Raw genomic sequence first — 15,204 nt, 5'->3', positions numbered from 1 at the left:
TATGAGCAGTATAGTAGTGCAGTATAGTATAAGTAGGGCAGTGTAAGCAGTATATGAATTAGCAGTAGCATATAAGCATTATAAGCAGAATAAATAGGATGCAGTATGAACAGTGTAAGCAGCATATGAGCTGTATAGGCAATGCAGTCTAGCAGTGTATATGTATTAACAGTAACAGTAACAGTAATAACGTTGGGCTTAGTTATGCAACCTGAACCTTAAAGATGCTTAGGTTGTGAATAAGGTACTGTTATGAGTTATTAAGTATGTCATGTCGCTAGCTTTGAGAAAAAAATACTTGACATGTTCACTGTGTCAACCGTTCATGAATATTCATATTGCTCTCGCCTAGGTGGTCACGGAGTGGCTCCCGCTCATGAATACAATCAATATTCATACACTTCCGTATTGGCAGACAATGATTCCCGTTGAGACTGAACCCATATGTGTATCGGGTCAATTATTAAAGGTCTTTGGCGTGGCTCCGAACCAGGAACGTGTTGTGTGCAACGCACTGGGGGGAATGCTAGTGGAGATGATTGATGCAAGGTAAGGAGTTCAGGAGTTTTTCCTGATCCTTTTTTGTGGGTAAAAAAAGAAGGCCAAGTTTGACGCGTTGGTCCACCAGACATTCTGAGCATATTGAGCAGAAGTGTCTGGCAACGAGATGAGTGTCCACAGGATCTGTTTGACCCTGTATGGTTTGCTATGTGATGGCCGCTGCTCTTTCTAGAGAGTAAATCGGGTCATGAGAGCTGCTTACTGTATCACCTTGTTTGGATGGTTGAATGCGAGAAGAGAAGGACCAGTTTGCCCCGAGGAACACTGAAATACTGAGATACACACAAAGGCATAACAGTGCAGACATGATTAATAACATATTAGCAACAAGTTAGAGGCCTGTCTTTTTGTATCTCTGCCTTTACCCCCCTCTCCCTCTCTCTCTCTGTCTCTCTTTTAAACACACACGTGAATGCACGTGCACACACACACACACACACGCACACAGGCACGCACGCGCGCACACACGCACGCACTCGCGCACACACACACACACACACACACACACACACACAGATGTCCCTCCACTGAGTCTCTCCATCTGAAGTTGCTGAGGTAAGAATATCAGGTTTTCCACTCGGCGAAGCGAGAGGGCTCCCACCTCTCCCCCACGGTCGTCCCAGCAGCACCAGTGTGTGTGTGTGTGTGTGTGTGTGTGTGTGTGTGTGTGTGTGTGTGGGTGTATGGGTGTGTGGGTGTGTGTGACATTTCAGAGGCGCAAGAGCAGGAGGCTTGAGTGCACGTGCGTGCATGTCTGTGTACGTGTGTGTGTATGTGCGTGTGTGCTCGCGTGCGTGTGTGCGCGCGTGCGCGTGTACACACAATTACAGTATACATCCTGATTGGAGATTCATCAAGGTCTTGGGCTCTTTCTGTGAATACTGTGATAATTTTAAACAAGCTTAATGTAAACAAAAGGTTTTAGTGGCTGGACAATGACTCACTCACTACAACTCTCCAGGATCTGTGCTGCCTTCCATTAGATTACACACAACCAATTCAATTGTCAATTAAATTAATTGAACTTTATTCGATGGGCAATTGTTTCAGGGTTTCAAGGTGCAACAGTACAGGATGACTAGTCCAGTAGATTCAATCAATTTAAAGCTGGAACTTTTTTTCTCCCTCCCACTTTGACCATTTTCTCTCTCTCCCTTTCTTTCTCCCTTTCTCTCTCCCTCCCTCTGTCTGTCTCTCGCTTTCACACCTTCCTTCCTGTGGTGGCTGACATGTGTCTAACTAATGTCCCTGAGCCTGTCTTTCCTTCTCTCCTTCTCTCCTTCGCTGCCTCTCAGCTAAATTTAGGTCAGCACAAATGTTAGGTAGGTTAACCATAATGAATGTCTCAACCCCCATAGCCATCTTCTCTCTCCATCTCTCTCTCTCTCTCTCTCTCTCTCGCTCTGTCTCTCTGTCTCTCTCTCTCTCTCTCTCTCTTTCTGTCTTTCTCTTGCTTTGTTTTCATCTGCCATTCCTTTTTGTCAGTCTCTCTCTCTCATCCTGTCCTTCTTTTGATATCTGTCACTGTTCCTCTCCTCCTATTTCGCCTCATTTATTTATTTGTTTCCCGCTCACCATCTTTCCCTCGCTATTTGTTTCTATCTTTGACACATGCATACTCATTATCTTTATAAAGAACAAGCGTGCGTTCGTCAGTGATGATTACCACTGTTTAATTCTGACATTGTTTAGAGAGGACAGTTTGATAGTTGACAAATGAAGATGCCGCATTTCTTAATCTTTGAACAAAAAGAAAAACGGAAAAAGAAAAAGAACTGTCATAGTAGATAAGGGGGGCGAGGAAAGTTTTGCGTAGCATTAAAGACTGCATTGATCATAATCCAATTAATGAAAAAAAGCAGGAAAAACGCTTGCTTCATAAAATACATTAAAATCAGCTGTAATCAAATTGCTGAATTCTGAGAACTGATGAAGTATACACATTTAAAGATCTAATGAACATTCTCTCAGTTAACATAATTAATTTGCAGTCTTTTTGATAAGTGGTAATGACTTGGAGATTATTGGTTTAAATGAATAGTTTTGTTGTATTGCAGAGAGAAGTTGATGAGAGAGACCGGGGAAATGTTATCCTACTTTCAAAGTTCCTGAGGAGATGAAGAAGTGTTTTTAAAAACACAATAAGATAATTAGACTCTAGTATAAACTAATTACTGCTGCTTTAATTCCCTTTTATATTAAACATCCTTAGTAATAAGAGGACATCTCAAAGGAGATGTTTGTAAGTGGGGAGAAAGGCACATTTGTAATTAAAAGGTAGAATAATATTTTTCTCATTAAACGACCATTTGAACAATAGTCAGACAGTAGAAGAGGTGCAGTTGCCATGGTGAAGCTAGTGATTGTCACACCTACTGTATGGACAGTATTTTTATGGCAACAGAAAGGTGCATATTGCATTGCATTACTCCAGGGACAATTATATTGGATAGAAGCTATCTAGCAGGGTGTGAATTATCAACAATCAAACTGGAGATTAAGAATCAGACGACCGGATACTCTTCATCTCTGACGGGAAAAACAACGGGACACTTAACATGTAAAAGAGAACTTTAGTTTCTTCTTGAGATGTTAGTGTTGTGAGACATGGTGGTTATTGTATTAGGGCGAGGTCCACCCCAGGCTTCTCCTATCCCCTCAGCTGCTGATGCTTTCCCTTCACTCTGTGCTCCCTCAGCACACTTCTAATGGTCTCAAAACAACTTTCAGCCTCGCTGATTCTCTCTTTTCATAATTTGATTATTTTAATGATCTCGTTCCAAAATCACAGACACTACACTTGCATATACCCTTAGGGAAGAGCTATGGTTGAACGCATTGTATGAATCTTATATCAGGCTCTGTAAATGTCCAAGGATCACAATCGTGTGTGTTTGTGTGTGTGTGTGTGTGTGTGTGTGTGTGTGTGTGTGTGTGTGTATGTGTGTGTATGTGTGTGTGTGTGTGTGTGCGTGTGTGTGTGTGTGTGTGTCTGTATGGCTTTCTATGGACAAACAAACCGTGTCTACCCCAGCACCCGACACAGAGAAGAGGTTATAAAAAAAAAAGAAGCTATTACCATAATACAGCTCAGTGCATTATCAGTCAAACACAAGAGCCAGAGGGGGCTTGATTGTGGCGTTTCATCATTGTACATTGAATTATCTGGATTAATTTAACGCATTTAGGCCTGTGTGTTTTCCCCATCTCAGAAGTCTCCAGTCTACTCGTTAGCAATGATTACACTAAGTGGGTCATCTACGAGAGTTCTTTTATCCTTCTCTACATACCATTAGCATCCGTTTCAAGTTCTTAAACAAAGTTTGGGAAATATAATAATATAATAGCGTGATTCACTCTGCAGCACCAGTATCTTTAGGCGAAAGCTGCTGAAAACAGGAGTCTGACTCATGTAGAGGAATGCAAAGAGAGAGGAAAGGAGGAGAGGGGCCAGAAGTGTAGAGTAGATGTTTCCTTGAAATTAATCTTATTTCACCTTAAATCCTTCTTAGTATCATTGTGATTGCTGCTCGGTTGGCTACGAATTGACACGGTGTCAGATTTTTTTTTATTTTTTTTATTTGTTTAAGGGTGTGTCTGAATTGTTGCCAGCTAGCTAGCACATAAGGGTTGTCATGGCTGCTAGGGTTGGGGGCAAATGTAACAGTGTTACAATTACCTGAGGGCAATTGTAACACAGTGTTTGGCAAGTCCTGGGTTCACGAGGACTACACAGATGTGAGTGGCCGCTACATTTGCCACCGCTGTGAATCACCCTAATCAGTCTGGGGCTGGGCATCAGGTTATTTTAAACTAGAATCTCTAGTGTTAGGCTACTGTTCATGAGGTCTAGTTAAGATGCCATTTTGTGTTTCGTTGCTCAGAGAATTATGGTATTATTTTTTACGTGGATCCATCAAGGATCAAAACATTGTTACCATTAAACAGTCCCTCCAGGATTTTGAGATTCTGTGATCGCATAATTCAATGCAAAGTCAACCATTTCACGCATATTTTGCAAGGGCTTGCAATTTTGACCAATCACCACACTGTTATCGTGTTATCCAGTCCAAACGTGTTTGTCCCTGTCAGCGTGTTGATGTGTGAAGCTAATGGTGGATGACTGACAGGCTGACTGACAAGAGACAGATGTCCATCTCATTGGCCTATACAAATAACACCTATTTTCCAGTGTTTTGCACGACAGTGGACGCAAGTTCTTTCGCAATATAGTGAGAGAAACTCGTCAATCTTATTAGAACTGGGCACACATTACATTTTATTGCTTTAAGTGAAAAGAACATTATCAAAACATAACAAAAAAACATTGCAAAATTAAAGGTGTTAATAGAGCATAAGTGTGTGCCTATTTTGTCTTCCCTAGTGTGTATGGAGTCCAGTGGGTTTATTTGGTGTTTTTTTAAAGGTTACATTTGCCGCTGAATCTAACGTCAGACTTTTTGGATTAAAATTAATACTGAGATCCAAGCATCCTCTTTAGAGACCTACACATTTATGAGTGATAGTAGACAGATGTAAGTTTCTGATAAAAAAATAAAATAATGACTGGTTGAGTGGTCTCTGAGTAATAGAATGAATTTTGTTTTTACAATTGCCCCCGGTCTCCCCTACACAGCTCTTAATAGATTCACAGTGTATACACACTCCATGACTGTGTCTGAATGCTCATACTGCCGACTGATTACTAAAGGTATACACTGCATACTAACCCTACTACATACTATTAAGACCATACTGTTTAGTAACAATGTATGCAGTAAGCGAAACAAATGTACATTTCTCATTCATACTGAGAATGTGTCATTTCGCTACTCCCTTCCCATACTCCCTTACCTTACCTGGCACCAAAATTGGAAAGAACTTCCTGAATAGTGTACAGTGAATTCATACTACATGGAAAAACAAACCCAGTATGACATCCTAGCATTTTATACATACTAAATTTCTGTAAAATGTGCATACTGCTAAACGTTTTAATCGTGCATACTGCAAAACGCCTACGAAATAGGTTGCAGTATCAGTATTCAGACACAGCCTAGGATTCCTGAGCTTCCCTTTCTTCCAGAACAGGTTGTTTTGTACTCTATATGGCAATCCCAACAGAGAAGATATGGCTGTGAAATCGTTAGCCAGCTCGTTAGCACATTGCCTAATTGCTGTGTAATTGATCAGGGAGGTTTTAAGAGGCGTGAACCTCGGGTTATGGTGGCAGACTCTCTGGGGACAGGGGGAGAGGGAGTCGTGTGATAGGGACAGCGTTCTGTATCAAACCTATGGGGGCCATTACTCTGTCACCTAGCATCTATCCAGTTTAGCCACACTTTGAGCGCTTTCCCAAAAACGGATAATTGACTGGTTTACGCTGCACCTGTAAGTGAGTCAGTCGTGATTGCTCTGTCAAATCAATCATGCATTTAACTGATTCGCACGGAAAGTTTGCGCTTAGGTGTTTTCTACCATTTAACCAATAGTAACTGCTTTTTTTTTCTTTTTCTTCTGTTGTGTTTGCCTTAATGCGTGTGACAATACTTCATATGACGCCGATAGGCTGTTAGCAGATTAGATAAACAAAAATGGGCTGCATAATCCAGTTATTTTTTACATTTCTAGCATTAGAAGCGCATTGACAGTCACCTTCATTGCAATGGAGTTCAAGGTCAAACTTAAGCGTGCTATAAACCCAAGTGCTGAGAACACAGACTCCACAGATGTGAATCTAAATTCCGTACGCGCATCACAGTTGAGTTTAGACGACATGACTATGCTTAGCTATCTGACAGACTAACAGCCCCACAGAGTCAGTAACCACTGACCCTGCAGAACACAACACACAGGCTAAACTTCACGGTGGGGGGAAGCGCTCCGAGATACTTGGAGTGGGATGAAGTTGTCCCGACACACTGATCTAAGCTCAGTTTTGTTTGCTCATTGTTAACGTTAGGGTTTGGGGTCAGGATAAGAGAATCCTAGATCGGTGCCAAAGGGCAGCTCCATGACCCATGAAAAGCCAGCACAGGGGAAAAAAGAGAGCTAGAGACAGGTGGAAGGTGGTGGATACGGGAGTGAAGAAGCGAGGAGAGAAGCAAGATAAAGAGGCTATAAGAAGAGAAGAAAGGAGTGGATAAGCAGAAGTCAGCTCTTGTCATGGTGCCCCGGGCAGTCTTTCTCTCTCTCTCTCTCTCTCTCTCTCTCTCTCTCTCTCTCTCTCTTTCTCTCTCTCTCTCACTCTACCTCTCTCTCTCTTTGTCTCTCTCTCTCTGTCTCACTCTACCCCTCTCTCTCTCTCTCTCTGAATACATTACAGCCTGACACCTTTCATCTTTGTTTCCCAACAACAGCTCAATTTCTCTCAGGTGTGCCGACGGCACGTTTGAGTCATTGAATTGATTTCTTTGTTCTACACTTCCTTCCCTTTCTTGTTATATCTTTATATAATATAGCGTATACAAATATTTGGTATTTCATCTTTACCTTTACCACTGGCCCACTTTCAAGAGGTGATGAGATAGGCCAGTGTGTGTACTGTAAGTCTCTGAGAGACAGAGACAGAGAGAGAGAGAGAGAGAAAGCCTTATAAACAAATAGTTAAACCTCACTTCATACCCAGGTGTTGAACCTCTATTACAAGCAAGAGTTTATAGCTACAGGAAAAGAGATCATGAGTGCAGTTCTGTTCCATGTTGCTTTCTAATTGGTTTAATTGGGCTTAAAGAGACTTTAAAGAGCTGTTTCTCACATAACAGATAAAAGAAGCTTTCACATGTAACTGCCAAAAAGTTCAAAGCCAAGAACACATTTAAAACATTCTCTTACAAGGTTGTAGTGCTGCGCTATACATAATCAATGGCCTGAACATGATCCACGTTGTAACTTAATGGAGGGCATGAAAAATGGTGTAAAGCCCTTGCTTTTTCTATATCCCCCTCCTCCCATTTTTGCTCTCTTTCCTCCTCCCCATCCTGTATTTCTATCTCTCATCTCGCTGTCATTTTGTGATGAGAACTCAACCTTCAATTATTCATGAGGTGCAGCATGTACGATTATACTAGTTAAAAAGTAATGAGGCATCGCCATAATAAAAGGTTGTCTTGTATTGTTTTACTTAGTGTCTCTCACACACTGAGGCTGCCTCTAGCCTGGGGTTCACATGAAAGCAGCTCCTCTCTGGGCTTGACAGAGGGAACACAGAGAAGACAAACCCAACAGAGGAAAACAAGAAAATAAAACACGCCCCGAAAAAAACTATGGCAAAAAACATGCAACAGGAGGCCCCTGTAAGGTGTCGTGAGCTAGCGAAGGCTAAAAGCTGTCATTTGGGTTTGTCGATGCCTGAGCCAAGCGAGAATCTGTTCGCTCTCCGTCTGAGCGAGGGGGCCTTTGATAATCGATGGAGCCCACGCTTGTCTTTGGAACAGGCCAATGTTCACAGCCTAATCAGACATCACCGTCTTCCCCTCTGTTTGTCGACAGGATTGTTTGGGCTATTACCTGTGTGACTCAAACAGGCCCTGTATTTTACACTCATGTCAATGTCAACAATGAAGAATGATGTTGTCTCTTCAAAGATTTTGTTTTTTTTCAATTTGTATATGTTTGCTGTTCTGTTCTTACAGCCTGCCATTGTTATCTGGGTTTTTGGCTAAGGTTCTTGTCAACAATGGGGTCTACAAGGCTGACACTATGTTTTATATAGCCTGTGTGACACTTTGATGAAGCAGCCACTCATCATGAAGGATTTGAGTGGCATTAGTCATACAATGCGCTCTCTCTCTCGTACGTTACAAAAGCTGAAACTAATTCAAACTGAAATTCATAAGGTCCAAGTCAAACTTTATCAAGTCCAAATGATTATAATACAGCACAACCATGAGTAGAGGTATTGATCTTCTAAAGATATGCAATTATACCACAGATTTTTTTTTTATCCATGTGTTGGAAAATCCAAAGAAGACCCATGTTCAATGATTGGGGAAAAAAAGAGTTGATGATTTCTCAGATTACAGCAGAAACGTGTCTGTAACAACCTCCCATCTCAATCTCAGGTATTCCCCAAACACATGACTATTTCTGCCCCAAAAATGTTTAATTCAGCGATCCTGCAACTAATTAACTATTAAAAATTCACAGATGGTGCTCTTAACCTCCTGTGTGTGTGTGTGTGTATGTGTGTGTGTGTGTGTGTGTGTGTGCGTGCGTACGGGTGTATGGGCGTGCATGTGTGTGTGTTTGTATGCAGCATGGACTTGTGTCACAGTAGGCGTATGTGAGATAGAGAGCGAGAGTCAGTGTGTGTGTGTGTGTGTGTGTGTGTGTGTGTGTGCGTGCGCATGTGTGTGTGTGAGTGTGTCATGCAACCACAGTACTTTAGGACACAGTGACAGATCAAGGGAGCCTACCTACTCATTTGCTCAACACTGTTCCATTCCCCTTGTCCGTGTCCACTTAATAAGCCATCATACTGGTGACATTGAGACATTTCCACTGAGAACACCTCTGACTCAACATAGAGCTTTCACCACTGGCACTGTGTGTGTGTGTGTGTGTGTGTGTGTGTGTGTGTGTTTGTGTTTGTGTGTGTGTGAATCATACAGGAGCTCCACTGCTCCATGACACACACACACACACACTGTACCATGGCAAAACAGCACGTTAGGACATGCACAGGCTAGTGAAAGAAGGTAGCTAATAATTAACAGTGGTGGAGGAACGTGGAGGTATTGAATAGGAGATATACAAAGATCGCATGAAGGAGAAGCCATACAGTGTTCTGGCAAAAATTAGTTCTCTTTCAGTCGACATCTCACTCGACATCTCACTATGAGATATGCACCCTTGCTGAAAGGGCCTAGAACTTTGCATGGCTGACCCCAACCCAGCCCAGCTTTAAAAAGGTCATGCACAGTGCACCCATTTCTTTTCACTCTTCACTCACTTATTCCTATTATTCATTGGATTCCATGGTTGCCATGGCACCGTAATGGCTGCCTGGTTGTTCAGCTCTCACAAATCTCACTATATTTTCATACTTTTCTGTTATTTTTTAATAAGAATTCACTCTGAACAACATTCTTTTTTTCTTTTTTCCTACAATATTCTTAAAAAATAATGTCAACTTCAAGGATAAACTAGACTACTATAACAGTGGATACCAAGCTGCTTACTCCTATACATTTCTGAATAGTTTTAAAAAAATGCAAACTGCATTTGCAGTGGAATTTAAGGATTTTCTCAAGACGCTGGGCCTACTACTGTGTGTTTCGCAAGCTCAGTGGACTGGTGAAGTCGATACGGTGCCAAGGGAGTCCATACAGTGCCAAGGGATGAACCCAGCTGGGCTTCTACAGCCGTTATTTACAGGTGGTGGGGGGGGGGTGTCTCACGGACCTACTGCGATGGCTCACTAGTAACCAGATCCGCTCCTTTACACTTTCCCTCCTGTCAGCCTTATTTCTCCCAATCTGAATAGAGTGAGGTTGTGAGGTGGCCAGGGAGACCTCAGCGGTAGGAGATAGCACAGCTTCTTTACTCATGACCTTGGCATTGCAAATGACCAATTGCAGGGACTTGCTATCCCAATCGCTAGTTGGTGGATCGAGTTGGTGGATCTACAGGTTAGCCCATGAGAGGTCCAACTTATACTCAGAGGGTTTGGTCCCAAGCATGATTCAGCTACGATTCAGGGTGCTAGAGCCCATCTGGACAAGAAAGATACCTATGCTGTTCATTGACTTCAGTTCAGCATTCAACACCAACACCAGTGCCCTTCAAGCTCATCACCAAGCTCAGGGACATGGCTCTTAACACCTCCCTGTGTAACTAGATCATAGACTTTCTGACGGGTTGACCCCAGGTGGTGAAGGCCCCCAGGGCTGTGTGCTCAGTGCCCTGCTGTACTCCCTATTCACCCACAACTGGGTGGCCACGCACCGCTCCAAATCATCAAGTTTGCTGATGACACTACTGTGGTTGGCCTGATCACTTACAACAATGAGTCAGCCTACAGGGATGAGGGAAGAGTCCTGGCGGACTGGTGCCAGGATAACAATCTCTCCCTCAACATCAGCAAAACTAAGGAGCTGATCATGGACTTCAGGAGGAAGCATGGATGGGGGGGCACTACCCCCATCTACATGGGCGAGGCTGCAGTAGAGAGAGTCAGAAGCTTCACATTCCTCGGTGTCCACATCACTAAGGACTTAACATAGTCACACCACACCCATACAGTGATCAAGACGGCGGCTGAGAAGATTCAGCAGGACCCCCAGATCCTCACAAACGTCTACAGGTGCACCATAGAGAGTATCCTGACTGGCTGTATCACCACCTGGTATGGCAGTATCACCACCCTCGACCGTAAGGCTCTACAGAGAGTGGTGAAAACAGCCCAGTTCATCACGGGCCGTGAGCTCCCAGCTGTGCAGGACATCTACTGTGGCAGGTGCAAGAGGAAGGCCAGGAAAATCATCAGGGACCGCAGCCATCCCAGCCACGGCCTGTTCTCTCTATTACCGGTGTGTCCAGACCCCCCCGCCCCTCCTCCCCGCTCAACTGTCACTACCCCCCAGTTCAGCGTCATTCTCCAAAGACACTGCACATTGCACATTTGCTATGATTAGATTAGATGAGATTCAACTTTATGATTATGACTATGCCACCTTATGTTATTGTTATTGTTTTTTTCTAGTATTATTATTGCACTGCATTGTTAATTGTTGATTGTTGATTGTGGCATTGTGGAGGAGTTGCTTGCCCGAAACAATTTCATTGCATTGTATCTGGTATATTGTGTGGTGTAGTTGATGAATACATTTGATTTGGAGTTTTAGCTACCGCCATGCTCTCTCGGGTCATCCTTCATGCACTCAGTTTGCCCCTAGTGACTCTAGGCGTCCTAACATCTCATTCCCAAAGTCATTTCTATGCCCTACGGTAGTCGTGCAAATGAACTGTTTTCCTTTCATCCCTGCCACTTCTTCTCCAGAGGATAGGTGTCTGAACACTCTTTGCCCAGTGTGCACACTACGCATTCACGAGGACAGATCTGAGGCATTCAGGGAGTGTGATCAACTGTTTTTGTGTTTAACTGACCTTGTACGGGGTAGGGCACTATCCAAACAGCGCCTTCTCACTGTATAGTGGAGGCATACAGTTCTAAAAGCCTGCAGCTCCCTTTGGGAGTCCGGCGCTCCTGGCCTGTACCAGGTGTGATTGAATAGGGTTTCAGTGAATAGGGTACACAAGATTGCATATTCCATAGTGAGATGTCTCCCTCATCTCCTTCAGAGAACCGGGGTTACAGACCGTAACCCAACGTTTTGAAGGTTGTTTTGATTTTTCCGAACGACTTAGTTAATTCTGGTTTTGTGTGCATGAAGGTACAGTACACAGCGTGTGTGTGTGTGTGTGTGTGTCTGTGTGTGTGTGTCCTAGTGCCTATTCATGGCCTACGGTGAGTCACCATTGAGAACACTCTGTGCACATTTGTTCAATCGCTCCCATGTCTCTCCCTTTTTTTCTGTTTCGCTGCCCTTAAGCTCCCAGCCCCAACCTCCCTCACCCTCAACCCCATCTCCAACTGATAGCCTTCCACCCCACCGCTCGTCCTGCTAGCTTGTCAACACAGAGAGAGGAGACAACCAGCAGGACACACACTACAGCCCCACTAAGTAAACAAGGACTGGAGAGAGCAGGAGAGCAGGAGAGAGAGGGGTGTATAGGGTTGCAGTGTAGTGAAAACCGAGCGACAAAGTCGCAGGGGGTGTATGTCGCTCTGAAGCTAATGAGGTGTAGATCTGTAGCAGGCGAGAAGAAAATGTGAGAGAAAATTAAAAGGACAAAGAGAGAGGTACGTATAGATCGATGTGTGTGTGTGTGTGTGTGTGTGTGTGTGTGTGAGAGAGAGAGAGAGAGATATCAGGAAATTGACCGGGGACAAATGTAACAGGGGTCAATTGTGACACCCTGCTTTTCTCCAGTCAAAAACAAGTTAGAGAGATGAAAATCTCTAAGTACAATCACAGGTAGGTTTACTCCCTGCATGAACAGATTCAGTCAAATATCTCACCATCTGCAGGTTTCATTGGGAAGAGTCGTTTTTGAGGAGTAAATGTAACTTTTCTGATCTACAATATTTGTAGTTTCATGCCTATGAATTCTAACTTATCATATCATTATGATTACTGTTCTGTTGGCTACAAATTGACACGATTGACATGTTGCCAGCTAGCTAGCACACAAGGTTTGTCATGGCTGCTAGGGTTGGGGGCAAATGTAACAGTGTTACAATTACCTGGGAACAATTGTAACACAATTGTCCAAACTAGAGGCTCTAGTGTTACGCTACTGTTATTTAATCTACCTATTCATGAGGTCTGGCTAAGATGTATGTAGGTAGACTTCCTCAGGTTGAAGTCTCCAGCCACAATGAAAGCGGCCTCTGGATGTGCCATTCCCTGTATATATCCCGTACAGTTCTTTGAGTGCAATGGTAGTGTCGTCTTGGGGTGGGATGTAGACAGCAGTAATGATAACAGACGAGAATTCCCGTGGTAGATCGAAGGGTCTACATTTTAACTTTATGTACTCCAGGACGGGGGAACAGAGGGTTGATAATGTCTCTACATCAGTACACCAGTTGTTGTTGATCATGATTGAACACCATCAAAAGATATACATTGTGTTCTATCCATTAAATAGTTTTCAAACCATCCACATGGAGCCTGGTCAAGAGCTATTTTCAGTTAACAACAACTAGATAATGGTCGACCGTATCAAATGCCTTGGAGAGGTCTATGAATAGATAGATAGGTACTTTTATTGATCCCTGAGGGGAAATTATTTTTTGCACACACCGCCCCAATCATTATTTTTAATGAAGCAGCACAATGGTTTTTTTGGGGTCTAGGCAATTTAACACATCATCTAAAACAAGTGTAGCAGCTGATATTGTGCTTGGTCTAAAGTCAGATTGGTGCACATTTTAAATAGAATAGGAAGTTACAAATGTTCTTAACTGTGAGTTGACCAGGGACTCTAGTACTTTAGAAAGACAGGATAACTTCGATATTGGACGAGAGTCCTAGGTCAGAGGGGTAACCAACCAGAGGGAGCACATGGGCTGCCTTTCAAACCATGGGGATAATTGTCAGATTAAGAATATGAGTTAATGACTCTGCAATCGGGGGAGCGGAAAGCCGCAACAGGAAAGAATCAAGCATATCAGCCCCAGTGTATTTTTAAACATCAATCTTAAGCAAGGCATCAAGCACATGACAAATTGAAAATTGTCGAAACGAAAACAATGGTTTGCTAGTACTTGGTAGTTGACTGAACTCTCAACAAGCCAGCAGGGGTCTGGGAGAGGGAAGCATAGTCAACAGACCGAAAATTGTCAGCTAAACAACAAATTTCTCTCAAACAACAAACCTGCCGAGATAAAAGCATCACTTATCCCATGTTTTCCCAGTAACAAGGCCAGAGTCTGTCATAACTTGCTGCGACAGGGAAGAAGAAAAATTCCCATGCTTCAAAGTATTATCTGTTTTCCAGAATTTAGTAGGGTGCCCAAGATAATCTGAGATTTAGAAAGTAGCTTGATTTAGCTTTCTTAACCCTCATGTTACCAACATATTTCACACATGTTGTTTACCAACAGGGGTCTGGCCAAACCCCAAAATGAAAACATAAAAAAGCCAGAACCTTTCAAAAAGTAATATTTTTCTTTCAAAACTGAAAATTATTAGTTTCGTACACGTTAATAGTCACATGCCCCAAATCTGTAAAATCACTTGAAAACAATGTTTTATGACACAGGCAGTGCCATGACAAGTTGTACATGAAAATGTAATGCAGTATTCTTAGCCTCGACCCAGGCATGGTTTCTCTATTGAGTCAGTCACCTAGCTTTGGCCCAGGCCTGGTTTCTCATTTCTCTCCACAGATCTGACACTAGTGCCTGGCATCACTCTCACAGAGCTGGGGCTGCTCCCAAAAAGTCAAAGTTTTCAATAAAAATGAGTCCCATAGTGAAGGATCTCCCTCATCTCCTTCAGAGAACCTGAGTTACATTTGTAACCTTTGTTTTGCACTGTATATTGCAATCCTGACAGAAGATATAGCTGTGAAGTCATTAGGCAGCTTGTTAGCGTATTGCTTAATAAGTTACTGATGTCAAGAAATGACTGGTCTAGGTTGAGTGGTCTTGAGTAATAGTGTTAATTGCGAAAAATGTTACAATTGCACCTGATGTTCCTACAATATGTACAATAAGCAAGGGAAATATCGGATTTTTTTACAAACATTACAGTATACCTTGAGATTGCCATCTTTGCGATCCTCTGTCACCCTCGCTCTCCCTCTCCTCCTTCCTCCCCTTCCCTCTTTCTGTTGGACATTCCTAATTTAATGTCTGATAGGGTCTGATAGGATTAAAGGGATGGTTCAGCCTTTCATGTTCAGGTGAAACATCATCTTACCCTGAGGTGTCCTCATAGGCCAGTAGTAAAAGATTCTCTGGTTCTCCATTATCTACCTCAGCACAGGCTAACAGTTAGCAGTTCTGTCTCCAATTGCCCGGATTCCCACGGTAACTAGTTTAGCATCGTTGAAATTACATGCCAAAAT

Source organism: Argentina silus, assembly GCF_951799395.1.
Source record: "Argentina silus genome assembly, chromosome: 15".
Taxonomy (NCBI): domain Eukaryota; kingdom Metazoa; phylum Chordata; class Actinopteri; order Argentiniformes; family Argentinidae; genus Argentina; species Argentina silus.
The sequence above is the reverse complement of the archived record's forward strand: the minus strand, read 5'-3'. Positions refer to the sequence as shown.